This window comes from Macrobrachium rosenbergii, chromosome 9 (assembly GCF_040412425.1).
Source record: "Macrobrachium rosenbergii isolate ZJJX-2024 chromosome 9, ASM4041242v1, whole genome shotgun sequence".
NCBI lineage: Eukaryota > Metazoa > Arthropoda > Malacostraca > Decapoda > Palaemonidae > Macrobrachium > Macrobrachium rosenbergii.
In genome coordinates, this window is record NC_089749.1 from 32257027 (window position 1) to 32269812 (window position 12786).

Sequence of the window (12786 nt, forward strand, 5' to 3'; positions counted from 1 at the left end):
GGGTAGGTCTAAGCCAGCATTCAGCGGCAAGCCCCCCCCTCCAAGGCTAACACGGCAAAAGTGTAACCAGTAAACACCCTAAAAATACCAACATACCTAGAGGTGTTTACTGGTTACAATTTTGCCGTATTAGCTATTGAGGTAGGGGCGGGCTTGCCATGAATGCCGGCTTAGACCTACCCTGCATTAGGTAATTCAAGTTGTGTAGTCTTCAAAGGTCAATTACAGTTTACTTACAACCGGCAGACAAAATATTACTTTAAATTCTTGTAAAGCAAGTAAAATAACATAGAAAAACGCCAATTGCCACAGTCTAGCTCACCGTGGACAGCCGGCTTAGAATTACCGTTTTGGATGTTACGGCCTAAGTGACTTACGGCCGAAACGACCAGGACCAGCCTAGGATATACTGTACTAGCCTATTTGCCATCTTTTGTGTTTATACATTTATTACTGTGGGGCTGGTACTCCACAAGGCAACCAGACCGAATATGCATGTAAACTAGTAGTTGTTCAGCTGGAGGGTCATGGCATTAGGCCTCGTCTGCTATTTTACCAAAATCTTGGCTATTGCAAAATAGTCATCAATAGCCTAAACCTAAGCTATAGGCTATTTCCTGTCTTTAACTTTACTTAATAGTGTTCGTGGGAATAGTTATGAAATTTTGTCTGGTCTTTCCAAAGGAACAAAGCAATTTTACCACAAGTTAGGACTAGCACAGGACAGGATAGGCCTAGTGTCGGTTACACGTAAGCTAAGGAGTTAAACTAACCTAACCCTTGGATAAGAATGGCTGATGATCTAACGCAGTTAATTTCAGGTTAAGACAGACTATAATTGTTCTTTGTCTTGCCCGAAAACTAAATGATTAAAACACATACCTGATAGTGTTTGTCATTGGAGGTTCTCGCGTGAATTACCAGCAGTCTAGTAGGGCCGACACCATTTACGTCACTTATACTTCAAGATTGCAACAGGTTTTGTCAGCAGTTAGATACAGAATGGACTGAAACAATCAACATGTACAGTCTACGTGTACCGAACACCTTGTACCACTACAAATAACTGATAGTGGCAACTTTGTCCTATTACTGTACACCACCTTATTACTTCAAGTACTGCACTTGTTGGTCCGTGACGTCATACATAAACAATAATAGTACAGTGCGCATGTCAGCTGTTTTATGTTTCAAGAAAACTCGGTTCCTTATTGAAATAGAATTTTTCGTATGTGTATTTTGCCTTTTTTCTAGTACCTGGAATTGTGTTAACGCACAGATGAATGTGTTATTCCAGTAACCAGTATACAAATAAAATACAATAGTCGACTTGTGGCGTTTCAGGATACAAAACGAAACGACTACCTGTTGGAATTTGACACGTAAACTCGCTCAATACATACTAGAACCATTCCTGTTTATTGATTAAACCTGCGGGAATGTGCACTGATCAGAAACGCAGCTATTACAAAACAACTGCCCTTTGCTCCGTACCCCCACCCACGTGGCCATCAAAGATTGCAAGTGGGGATTTGCATGTCCCAAAGTGAGCGGAAACTCAAATGCGGCCTTTTATCATCACAAGGGCGCCCTTTTCCGCCCCCAACCTACGACTTGAAAGCAGTTCCTTGGTGAGGGAGGCCCTTTGTCAACGCACACACGTGGACCCTGGCAGAAGACGCCACTGGACGCCGACGTCAGCCTTACGCCTCTACGATGTGGTAAAGTACCTAGAACGAGTTGCTTAGTCACGTTACTTCGCCCTTGTGCATTTATTAAACTTCTGGGCCTATAACTTGGTATTCCCTGATGCTTCTTGGTTCAATCCCGGCCCACGTGTTCACTGCCTCGTTGCTCTGAGTCACAAGTAACACCTCGGGGAAGTCCTTGGCGCCCTCAGCGCACACCCGAGTAATTCATTCCCCAAATTCCAGCATTAGATTTGTAACCTCGGTCCTCATATTGTTTCAGACGGACGATCGTAGCAGAATTCTCCTTGATCCGTGTTCCTGGCATTCCCAAGATCACCCCCTTCAGGAGGACTTCTGCAGCAGCAATTTAACGTGTTTCAGTTCATTTTCCCTTTAATATTGTGTGTTTTGAGAATATACCTATTTTTGTATCCACGTGTTTCACGCACTTCCCTTTGAGAAAGAGCCCTCCGCTCCTTGCACCACTCCCTTTAGTTTGTGTTTTTATATGTCCTGGTTATCTTGCAAGGCCACTTTAGAGTAAAGTAATAAATGTGGAGTCATAAGAACCACCTGCACCAGGAACCATATAAAAAATGGCGACCTGGCCAGTGATTCTCATAACGATTGCATCCCCCCTCCCCCCCTTTGTTGTTTGTGTTGCAATTTGTGAAATCAGCAATTAGCTCAGCTAAGCCAGATACGAGACAGATTACTATAGAGGGATGAATGGATTTATATTTAGCATTTCCCAACGATTTGTGAGAGAGAGAGAGAGAGAGAGAGAGAGAGAGAGAGAGAGAGAGAGAGAGAGAGAGCGCGAGTGTAATTGTCGTTAGTGAGTGTTTCGGTTGTTGGAAGAGGGATAAGGGTCGTTAGTTGAAGTTTGTTTACAGCGCTGGCTGTCTGTGAGAATGTGAAGGAGGGTTCGTTTGTTGTTGAGAGTCTTTAGTCAGAGCTAGTGCCGGTCAGCGTTTTTCGTATTGGACAGTTTTTTCGTATGCTTTTCCGGGAGTTGTTGGTTTTCTTGTTGGTGTGCTGTTTTATTGTGTGTGTGTTCTGTTTCCTTTTTTTTTGTATTTCCTTGTTGTGTTTGTGGTTGTTTGCGGTTGTGGTTGTTACGGCGGCCTTAATCCATCTCCCAGCAACCGAGGATCAGGGTGAGTGTTGTGTGTTGTTTTTTTGTTTTGAATTCTGCCACATTACAAACCTTTGAAAAGCCAGCGCAACAGGCCAAGGAAATTCTGCGTAAGTAAACTGTGTTTATTTAGCGTAGGATACTTTAGCAAACATGACTAAACCTAGGAATTTTTTTATATAGTAGGGCGCATGTCAGAGGAAAACAAGAGAGAGGATCGTCGAAATTTAGCTTTGGAAGCCTTTGCACGCGGCTTGCATGCCATTCAATTAGGTTATTTAGGTGCTAACCCATTAACGGAATAGTGCACATATTCCTCTTGTGAAAACCTGTGATTTCGAAACCGAATCCTTAAAAAGGCGCGAGAAATCGACTACAAACACGTGTTCGAAAGTCAGACTAGCATCGCTGACTCATTTTAATCTCTCTCTCGTTTTGAAATAGGGCGCAGGCGTATATTATGCTAGGTTAACGCCAAGGACGAAAAAAGGTCAACAACCGTTGTCTAGTTCCCCCAGTCCGGGGAAGTCCCTGGTTTGTTTACTACATTCATTCATTCGGCGCAGACGGCCTATAAGATAAACACACCGGGAAGAGAAACGACCTTGACCTGGCCCGTTAGGAATGTGTAAAAATTTGTTTGTTTGATTTTCTTCGCTCTACCAAATTGTTTTGCATTATTGGGGGTCTGACATTATATGTTCTGTATTGTCCTGCTTTTTTTGTGTTTTGTTTTGTGCTTTTACTACGGCGGTGTGTGTTGCCTATCTGTTATGAATTTGGGATTGCCACCCACCTAATTGCCCTTGAGAATAACACTTCTCCCATAAGGCAGTAAAACTAGCGCTCTCGCTAATCAGACTTCGTCTGTGCGGGAATTCTAGGGAGCCTATATATTCTATTCTTGTCCCCAATAAACCCGCTTCGTCGGTAATTTGGTGAGACCAATTCATTTTCAATATCGTCCCCAATAAACCCGTTTTGTCGGTAACTTGGGAGACCAAAACATTCATTCATTATAGTCCCCAGATAAGCCCGCCTCGTCGGTAATTCAGGAGACCCATATATATTCCAATCTAGTCCCCAAATAAACCCGTTCATCGGTACTTTGGTGAGACCAATTCATCTTCAATTCAGTCCCCAGATAAGCCCGCCTCATCGGTAATTCGGGAGACCCGCATATATTCCAATCTAGTCCCCAAATAAACCCGTTCGTCGGTACTTTGGTGAGACCAATTCATCTTCAATTCAGTTCCCAGATAAGCCCGCCTTGTCGGTAATTCGGGAGACCCATATATATTCCAATCTCGTCCCCAAATAAACCCGTTCATCGGTACTTTGGTGAGACCAATTCATTTTCAGTTCAGTCCCCAGATAAGCCTGCCTTGTCGGTAATTCGGGAGACCCAAATATATTCCAATCTAGTCCCCAAATAAACCCGTTCGTCAGTACTTTGGTGAGACCAATTCATCTTCAATTCAGTCCCCAGATAAGCCCGCCTCGTCGGTAATTCGGGAGACCCATATATATATTCCAATCTTGTCCCCAAGTCAGACCGTTTGTCGATACCTTGGGAGACCAAATATTCGTTCATTATCGTCCCCAATAAGCCCGTTTTGTCGGTAACTTGGGAGACCGGAAAATTCCCGCTGTGTCCGGGCGGGAGATCATTCATACGTCCTTTGGGGAAAATTCCAAAATTCCCAAAGCTCTGGGAAATTAATTCTGTGTGTTACTAGCGTCCTCTCCCACCTGCAAAATGTTGACACGGTCTCAGCAGAGCAAGGATTTCAAGTTCTTCATGTCCTCTGGGAAGGAGGGCTCAAGCCTTTCCGGGAGAGAACTAAGAGACTGGGTACAGGAGACAGGATGGACGCCATACGAGCAGAGAAACAGGCTCAGGAGAGACGAGAAGAAGCAGAAAGACAGGCTCAGGAGAGACGAGAAGAAGCAGAGAGACAGGAACGAGCAGCAGAGAGGCAGGCTTAGGAGAGACAAGAAGAAGCGGAAAGGGAAGAAAGGGACAAGCAGAGTGCCCATGAACTCGCGATGCTGCAACAGAGTGGCCCTTCACCTCCACCACCACCCAGGGGATGAGTGCCTTCAGCAAGGCTCTCGCCTGCATGCTAAAGTGGACGGAGGCCAAGCCCGAGGTGTGGCTCGACAGCGCCGAGACAGTTTTAAAGGCCTGCCCCCTGAGTGCAGCCGAACTCTCCCTGGTGTTGGGCAAGTTCCTTGGAGGGAAGGCCCTTATTGCCTACAAAGCCCTCCCGCCGGAGGAGCAGGAAAATTGGGAAGTCGTCCGCCAGACTATCGCAAAGGCGTACGAAATAACCCCTGAACGCTGGAGGAGGCGCTGGAGCGGGGTAGTGAAGGAAGCAAATCAGACCTGGGCAGACTGGGCATACCAGTCCGAGCGTGCCCATGCCAAATGGTTCGAGTCCGTGGGGGTTACGACCCTCAACGAGGCAATCGAACAGATAAAAATAGAGCACTTCCTACTCTACACCCCGCTGGCCCTCGCCACGCACATCGCCGAGAAGGAGCCCCCAACCTTAGCTGATTGCTGCCAATTAGCGGATCTCTGGGACACCCATCACCCCCAGGAGAGCTCCCTGAAGAGGAAAATTCATCCCCCCTCCTGGATTTCAGGAGCCCCTCAACCCAAGAGTGAGCCATCTCCGAAGCCTCTTGTGTGCGGATATTGCAGGAAGCCAGGGCACGCCTCGAGCCAATGCCGAAGTAAACAACCAGAGCCTCTCTCTCCCGGACAACCCACTAATAAGTCGCCTGCGCCCTCTGCAGGGGCAGTGCGAAGAGATTTCAGCCAAACCTTTTGCACGGCGTGCAAGGTTTTTGGCCACTCTCCCTCATGGGCAAAATGCCCTAGAAATAATAAGTCCGGCAAACCTGCCGTCGCCCTGGCAGTAACGAATCCCGAGTCCTTAGGCCCTTCTGCCGAGGGTCCCATATATGTGGCACCTCCTCGAGGTAGATACTCAGCACGCCAGGTCAAGGCATTTGACAACTCTGGCGTGCAAATGTCCCTCATAAGGAAAGACAAAGTTCCCTATGGAGCTATAATAGACCGACGCAAGCTCGTCACAATTGAGGGCATAAACGATTTTAAAATGATCCTCCCTACGGTCCAACTGAGGGTCACCCGACCCCACAGAGCCAGGACCCTTCTTCTCGCCGTAGCGAAACACATTTCAGGAGGTTATGACGTCCTCCTGGGCCAGGACTTTACGTCCCCTTCCAAACCACGACAATTCCGGGGTCCAAATTCCCCAATTAATCCTTCAAATCCAAGTCCAGTGCCCGGCACGGCATCAGTGCCAGTGCCGAGGCCTCAGCCAGATCTCCCTTCAGGAGAACCTCGGCTATCAACTCCTCTGCCAGTGCCAGTCTCCGTCCGTCCAGACAGACGAGACCACTACCACATCGCTACCAGCGCCAGTGCCAATGTCAGTGCCAGAGCACGCCCCTGATCCCCTCCAAGGGATCTAACTCCAAACACCCCCTCTTCGCCCGGCCTGGTGCCGCTGCCAGTGTCGGTAACAAGAGAGTCGGGTTCTTCTGACCCCAGCGGAGGCTCACCTAAAGGCACGGATTCGCAACCCGGGCCTGAGCTGGTCACCACTGCATGCGAGTCAACCCCGCCCCCTCCGGCCGTCCCCTCTCTCTCGCCGCAGATTCCTCCGCGAGTCATGATTCTGCCCTGCCTTCCTGGGCCAATGAACTCTGCAAACTGCGCCGGTTAATGTCCGAGATGGCGAACAAAATTCCTGTGTCAGTTGTCGCAGCAGCTGACCCAGATGGCACCCCTTGCCGCCCTTTGGCCTCGGGCCCTCCGATTCCCTGGCCAAGGACAACGGTCCAAGGAGGAGAGGTTTGCGGCGGGATTACCATGGGTGTGGGCAATTGCAGGTAGTCCACAACGAGCTCCCGAGCTCTTCTGGCCCCTGTGCAAACTTGGCATAGGGCCACCTCTTCATCTTTTGAACGTCTTGGCACCTTTCATCCAGGAGAGGATGTCAAGGCCTTCCGCTATCTTCTTCCTTTCCTTTGGAATTTCTATCCCTCATCCTTCTCTATCGATCTTTCCTTTACTCTTTCCCTTAATTACCACCGCAAGCGGCAGTTAACATATGGGATATCATCCCCTTTAAAAATGCATTAATCATTTTATCTTTGAAGCAGTAAGAGAGACAGAGTGGGAAGTGGCACGCCCTTACGCCCGTCCCTTGGCACAAGGCAGGCGTGTCAGCTCTTCCTGAAGGGGTCGCGCCCTTTGGGTTTCCTATCCCAGCCCTTGGGCTGAGAGTTAGCTCTGACCGTCGACTATTGGCGACGGACGTTAGATTAATAAATAAACAATAAAAACCTCACTCTGTTATCCTTCGTTTTCTGCGTATATTATTTACTTTTTCATTTAATCTTTTCCTTCTATTTTGTTAACGAATCGCGAGTCACAAGATCCCTGCCCTTGTGAGTTTTAACGTTACCCTTTTAATACCAGCGGCGTGGCCCGCCCTCAGTAAGAAGTCACGTCCTTCGTTTGTCATTCAGTGTAGTTTTCTTTTAATTTTATTGAGTTAATTTTTTGTGGAGAATTTTATCCGTGTCCATGTAGAATTTTATCCTCCCATTCATACTTCGAGCGAGTAGCTATTTATAACTTACACTCGAGTTGCAGGCCGCAGACGTAAATAATTTAGCGTTGTTTAAGTTAGCGAATTAAAACCCGCGAATAATCTCTTCGCCTCTCCGAGGTCAGACTTCTGTCATCCCATTTTAGCACTGGCTGGAGGAATTAGCTACTCGTCGAGTTTGTGCACAATTATTGTCCACCGATTGGAAAGAGGAATTGAATTTTGTTATTACAATTTCTAGTAAAGGGGATATCATTTAAAACCAGCTGTGTATTGTCACTTATACCGCCTCTTCAAGGCACAACTAATCGCATGCATGTAATTCCAGGATAGCAGTAAGAAGTTGGTTGATTTACATTTGTTTTCCTTTTACATCCTGCCTTGTATGTTTTATTTTTTGCTGTTGTTATTTTGTAACTTTGAAGTGTTCTTTGTTTATTTTCTTTTGAGCGCCTTATTACCCCAGTAAAGTAAAACGAGTAAAGAATGGGTAGAACCAGTACTTACGAAATATCTCAGCAATAATTAATTTGCAAGTAAGGGCACCTTTTATTGTATATTCTAAATTGCACTCTGCACCTAAAGTAAACCTTCAGTTTGTTATTGATCAGTGTGGCAGCAGAGTTTTGCAAATAAAGTAAAGTAACAGTTGTAGCAAAGCAGAAGATAGAGTAAAGTCAAACGTTTTCTTCGCTCATTTTTGCTGTTATCGATATTCGCACCCGCTTAAAAGGTGTGAATATCATCTTGCCAGGGGAGTTGTAAAGATTAGCGCCAAAATACGCTATGAAAGCGTCCGCCTTTCTGCTTTGCTCGGCCGATAGATAGGCCTCTGTCTATTTTGAACCTGTGAGAGGTAGTGGATTCTGGTTCGGGGTAGTTTCAACCAGTGGAAGTGGGTTATAAGAGACGCTCAAAAGATTTAATTCTCGCCTGGGGCAAATAAACTGGCTTGCGCCATTCTCTTTGGTACAGGAGAGGGACCGGGCAGGACGACCAGCCGTTTTTCTTTGATACAGACGTGTGACCGGGTCAGGACATAGCCCCCCCCCTCTACCCCTGTCCAGAAGCAATAAAAGGTCAGGGCGCCAGAAGCACGCTCTCACACACCGTCGCGAGTTTAAGCCAAGAGGTCACGAGTGCAGACCTTGCCCCTGCCCTTCTTTCCCTCGTCGCCACGTGGACCCCCATCGCTGCCCCACCCATGTGGCCATCAAAGATTGCAAGTGGGGTTGCAAGTCCCAAAGCGAGCGGAAACTCAACTGCGGCCTTTCATCATCACAAAGGGCGCCCTTTTCCGCCCCCAACCTACGACTTGAAAGCAGTTCCTTGGTGAGGAGGCCCTTTGTCGACGCACACGTGGACCCTGGCAGAAGATGTCGCTGGACGCCGACGTCAGCCTTACGCCTCTACAATGTGGTAAAGTACCTAGAACGAGTTGCTTAGTCATGTTACTTCGCCCTTGTGCATTTATTAAACTTCTGGGCCTATAACTTGGTATTCCCTGATGCTTCTTGGTTCAATCCCGGCCCACGTGTTCACTGCCTCCTTGCTCTGAGTCACAAGTAACACCTCGGGGAAGTCCTTGCCGCCCTCAGCGCACACCCGAGTAATTCATTCCCCAAATTCCAGCATTAGATTTGTAACCTAGGTCCTCATAATGTTTCAGACGGACGATCGTAGCAGAATTCTCCTTGGTCCGTGTTCCTGGCATTCCCAAGCTCCCCCCCCCTTCGGGAGGACTTCTGCATCAGCAATTTAACGTGTATCAGTTCATTTTCCTTTTAATCTTGTGTGTTATGAGAATATACCTATTTTTGTATCCACGTGTTTCACGCACTTCCCTTTGAGAAAGAGCCCTCCGCTCCTTGCACCACTCCCTTTAGTTTGTGTTTTTATATGTCCTGGTTATCTTGCAAGACCATTTTAGAGTAAAGTAATAAATGTGGAGTCATAAGAACCACCTGCACCAGGAAACAACAAAAAAAAAAAATATATATAATATATATATATATATATATATATATATATATATATATATATATATATATATATATATATATATATATATATATATACACACATTTTATATATATATATATATATATATATATATATATATATATATATATATATATATATATATATATATATATATATATATATATATATATACACACACACACATACATATTATATATATATATATATATCATATATATATATATATATATATATAATATTAACTTTATCACATACACAATTGTCCTGTGCAGTGACCAGACGCGTAGTCCAGCTGTATTTACATCTGTGTGCTGGGTACTTTTCATCCTATAATTGCCTGGCTCATCCTGTGTAACCCCCACCCCCTCATGACCTTGGCCTTTCTCTGCCCCCTTCTTTTTCCAGGTGTCCGTTTTCCTTGCGTCCTCTTGCGTTTTTCCTTCGTTTCCTTGCTACTGTGGAGTGCACAAGTTTTCTAGGTATGCTGTCTTAAAAGCCATTTCTGGTGTTCCCTGCCATTGTGTTGTTGGCGCATGTTATGAAGGCATTCTCTACAACCAGTCTGGCCATTTTGTTGGTGTTCCTGTACAGAACACTCATATTTTCCCAGTCTATTTTATGGTCATTTTCCCAACAGTGTTTGGCAACTGCCGATGTCTGATTATAATGCCTTATGTTCTGCAGGTGTTGTTTGCTTCGCTCTCTACATCATTTGCCAGTTTTGCCATAGTACCCATCTTCACAGTCTAGACACGCTGCCATATATGACTCCCCCCTCTAATCTCTTCCCCTCTACCGACTTTCTGTTTCTAACTATTTTACTCCTAATGGTGTTTTTGTAGCTGCCTATCAATTTGAAATTATCTAGCTTCCTGTTGATGCGTGTAATAGACTTGTTGTCCGGAACTGTAATTATTTTCTTCCCAACCAAATGTTCCTTTTCTGACCCTGTCCCTCTCCTCAAAATAGTTTTTCCTTGCCTTGATGTGTGCCCGCTCCCACCAATACTTAAGGTATCCTAATCTCCTAAAACTCTCCCTCAGGTAATCCAGCTCTTCGTCTAAGAATTCGGGACTGTAAATCCTATAAGCCCTAATGGCCAACCCTGTCATTACTCCTATTTTTATTTCTTTCCTATGACTGGAGAACCTATGTATGTATGAATTGGTGTGTGTCTTCTTCCTGTATACCTTGAATTTTAAATTTTCCCCTTCCCTCTTTACCAGGACATATTTTGAGGATTGATTGATTGATTAATTGAGAGTTATCTGGCGTCACAACTACCAGGGTCACCGACGTTATGAATACTAAGTGTGATCTTTTCATTTTTATAGTATGTTATAAAAATTAAAATTAAAATTAAACTAAAAGAACTACATATAAATTTTATTAAAAGGAAAAACAAAAAGAAAACTAGCTAAAATAAATAAATAAATATATAAAATTCTGCTAAAAAGAACTATTAATAGATTTGATCAGATAAACAGTATTTAGAAAAAAAAAAAAAAATCAAAATATCCATATATATAATATATAATATATATATATATATATATATATATATATATATATATATATATATATATATATATATATATATATATATAATATACTAAGACAGCACAGCTGTCAAATATAATTTGAGAAGACCAGCTTCTTTGATAAAAGAGATAACATTATTAATACACATACTTTCTCCCAACAGTTTTGCCATGTTATAATTACCACCTGCTTCACTGCTATTTGATAAAAAATGATTCCTAAGTTCCACCAGACTGGGACACTCAACCAGCAAATGCCTAACAGTCAGTGGAACCAAGCAATCTTCACAGAAGGGCTCATTCTCCCCATTCATCATAAAGCCGTGAGTTAAACGTGTATGGCCAATACGTAATCTACACAATACAACCTCCCACTTCCTTGGCATTAGGTCATATTTCCAAGGGTGTGTCTGACTAGTGATTTCTTTCATTTTATTGGGGCCTACTCTGTCCCACTGAAGTGCCCATAATTGCTGGATGGATTTCCATATAATATGGAATGCATCACGATATGGAACAGGACATTTTCTGGGTATCGGAATTTGTGCTGCTGATTTGGCTAGCTGGTCTGCCTTTTCATTTCCTGATATGTTCACATGGGCAGGAACCCAACAAAAAGAAACAATGCTTCCTCTACAATGGTGCAAGAAGATCCACTGCAAGATCTTCAACACTAAGGGATGATCAGTATTGAAGACTTCCAGGGACTCTAAGGCACTTTTAGAGTCACAAAATATTCCACAAGCCAGACACTGGGAGTATTGCAATATGTTCCAGTGCTACTAAGATGCCATACAGCTCAGCTGTAAAGTTTGAAACAACTGAAGGAAGCGCACCTCTTCGGTTAAAAGATTCACTAAAACTCCATAACCAACGCCAGCATTGGATTTGGAACCATCGGTAAATATAAATCTTGTATTCATATGCTTTGAAGCATGCTCTAAAAATATTGCCCTCATTTCTCATCAGATTTATCCCTCTTTGCTCCACTGAAGTACCTGCAGAATTTCACAGCAGGTACCTTCCAGACAGGAGTAATGGGATACACACAAGGAAGTACAGGGATTTTTCCAATATTTGTATCCTCTAAAATCTTTTAATTCTATAGCTAAAAGGAGTAGGATACCTTGGATGATTTTCATAAAAACTGTTAAAAATAGGATGTTTGCCACAGCAAAAGCCAGAGATTTGGGAAGTCTTTGCACTCTAAACCAGTATCGAAGCAATGATGACTGACGATAGAGTTCAAGGGCATTTCTCCTGCATCGACTAGCAAACTAGATATTGGTGATGAACGAAAAGCTCCTGTGGCTATACGAATACCTGAATGATGAACAGAATCTAAAAATTTTAAGTTAGATGAAGAGGCTGAAGAATATACTTCTACAACTGGTATGACAGCTTTGATAAAATTAAGGTTTTATGAAGCTTTAGTAGTTAAGATTTCTACTAGCTCCCCAACTGGTGTGAGACAGCACCTTCAAGATGTGTAGAGCAGCATTTAGGCACTTTGCTTTGATATGTTTGATATGGGGTACCCAAGTCATTCTGCTGTCAAAAACTAGGCCTAAGAAGCATTTTGTTCTACACATGGGATTCTATGGCCATACAAATAGAGGTCTGGATCAGGATGTACTCCCTAATCCGGCAGAAGTGGACAGCAGTAGTCTTACTTACAGAGATTTTAAAACCCTGTTTCTCAGCCCAACTTGTTATTTTATTTATCGTTAATTGTAACTTTCTTTTCAGCTACAGTC

The 12786-nt window shown here is 44.1% G+C and overlaps 1 protein-coding gene across 2 annotated transcripts in view; it reads right to left on the reverse strand.

Moving 5' to 3' along the window:
* dx (deltex) overlaps positions 1-1353 on the reverse strand; it is a 319771-nt gene extending 318418 nt beyond the window's left edge. The window contains exon 1 of one of the 2 annotated variants that reach the window (XM_067108869.1): positions 883-1353. The gene's annotated coding sequence lies outside the window, so the exon portion shown is untranslated. The remainder of the gene's footprint in view (positions 1-882) is intronic. The other variant, XM_067108870.1, reaches the window with a different exon arrangement.
* Positions 1354-12786: the final 11433 nt, after the last annotated feature.